This window comes from Adiantum capillus-veneris, chromosome 16, assembly GCF_014529385.1.
Source record: "Adiantum capillus-veneris isolate H3 chromosome 16, ASM1452938v2, whole genome shotgun sequence".
NCBI classification, from domain to species: domain Eukaryota; kingdom Viridiplantae; phylum Streptophyta; class Polypodiopsida; order Polypodiales; family Pteridaceae; genus Adiantum; species Adiantum capillus-veneris.
The window spans coordinates 41,747,817-41,750,072 of NC_140946.1; positions in this window are offsets into that span (position 1 = coordinate 41,747,817).

Genomic DNA, 2,256 nt, shown 5'->3' on the forward strand with positions numbered 1-2,256 from the left:
ATATTTTGCAATGTTTCTCCCGCTTGTTATGAGCAATGTCTCCATTCTTCACAGATCAATTACATTAGATTTGTCATTTGTACTTATTGATACTCTTAGTTTAACTCTTCTTATATATATTGCAGATGTTTATCCCTCTTCTTATGAGCAATGGGAGCCTGTGGAGTGCATAATAGGCCTCTTCCATGTTGTTCATGCCCACATTGGTTCTCTACAGTATTCAGGGAGGAGCAGCAAAAGACTGGCTGATGAAGGAATCTTTTTTTATGACCACTTTTACCAACTCAGATCAGGGAATAAGAATGGCATGTTGGTGAAAGTGCCTCTACCAACCGATTGGAACACTGTGGACTGGCCAGTTCCCGAGGAAACAATGGTGGAAGCAATGCGAAGTAAGCTCTACAAGGATATACAAAGGTCTCTCCGTATCTCTATTCCCACCAAACTGGTTAGAATTGCAAACTTCTGTCCTGTTGCACTCTTCATAGAGTTGTTTCATAGCTACAACATCCGAGTTACGAAAACTATGTTCATGTGCAAGTCATTTCAGCAGTCATCCTGTGACAAACTTCTTGACAAAGGATGGTATGCAAAGGAAGAGATTGGTTTACGGTGCGAGGTCGCGCTTGATACTCTAGTTGTCAAGTACATGATTGCAAGCCAATCACTGTTACTCTCGTTTTGGTATATGCGATCACAAATGCTCAATGGTAAGTACATTCCTATGGACCAGGTTTCTGCAGGTTTGGAAGATAATCCTGCTGTGGATGTGGAAGTGATTGATAAAGAGCATGGCCTACTGTTGGTGGTTACAATAAGGGAGTTATGCAGTCTTCAGCATTTGCGGCATGACATAATTGAAGAGTCAATGGACAAGGACCTATCAGATTTTTCCTTTTTCCTAGCTGGCCGTAAGGTGATGCGGCGAAGGGAAAAACATATTTTGTGCAAAGAGTTGGATGGTCGGGTTGAAGTAGTGTCAATGTAACAGATATTCTTGTGAACCCAAGTGTATACAAATGACTTTCAAGACATGAAGTTTATTGAGCTCATTTTTCAATTGTGCCCTGTGAAAAAGTGTGCTTGAAATACATTTCTTTACCATGTCAAATCTCTCTCTCTCTCTCTCTCTCTCTCTCTCTCTCTCTCTCTCTCTCTCTCTCTCTCAATGTTAGACAAGACAAAGACATGATAGAAGAGTCATCTTAATTCATTAGAAAGTACAAACTCCTCCGTGAACAATGGACTAAGATACAATTTCTGTAAGTATGGAATCAGAATGTCTTCAAGGTAAAAATCAAAGGAATGCCCCTCGAAAGAAGGTGGTGAGACAGTTTTTCCTGGCGGATTTAGTTCTCCCTTTTCAGGAGTATCATCAATTAGTAGTGTATTAGTTGCATCAAAGGGTACACCGGTTTGGCTAAACGGTTTGTACAAAAGAGGTAAGTGTGGTTTTTTTAGGGTGGTAGTGGCCCTCAACGGTAACGCATTTTCTTTGATCATACAAAAAGGCAAAATCTGACGTGTGAGCGTGGCATACACTGCAAACTATTGCAACTAGTGGCGACAAGTTTTGCCTTTGCATTGAAGACCATATGGCAACTCTGAAGCGCAGAAGAAGAAACTGAATAAATTCCTTGGTTCCTGGACGAACCACGACTCGACAAGTTCCCATCCGAAACGTTTGCAAATCCTCAAAGGGTCCTCTGTCACCAAGAGGCACCCGCATCAGCAGCAATCCATTGACGTCCAAGATAATCAACCTCTGTAAAAGTTGGCAAGTACATATAAGTAGTTAGAAGCTGAACATATTTTTCCATACTTGAATAGACATTACAGGAACAACCGTATCTACAGGTAGCAAGGGTCCATACTGGGTCTCTGTAGTGTTCATGTCGTTGTTGCTCTCCTCTGCTTTATCTTCATAGTCATCATTCACATCTTCATCAGGGGTCTCCCCCATGGCTCTTTCTGCCTCATTCAAGGTTTCCTCCAAGGTCTTTTCCTCTCCCTCGGTTGATCGGCTTGCCTCATACATCCTTGCCTGATCCATATCATTTTGCTCCTCCCTAGGCCTGCTTTCCTCATCCATATCCTTTTGCTCATCTATAGGCCTGCTTTCCTCATCTTGGGTTTCTGCCATAGGCTCTTTTGGCTCCTCCACTGGCTGACTTGGCTCTTTCATTGTCTCCTCTGGTTGTACACTAGCACCTTCCATATGCTCATTTGACCTTTCCTCATCCTCGGCTCTTTCAT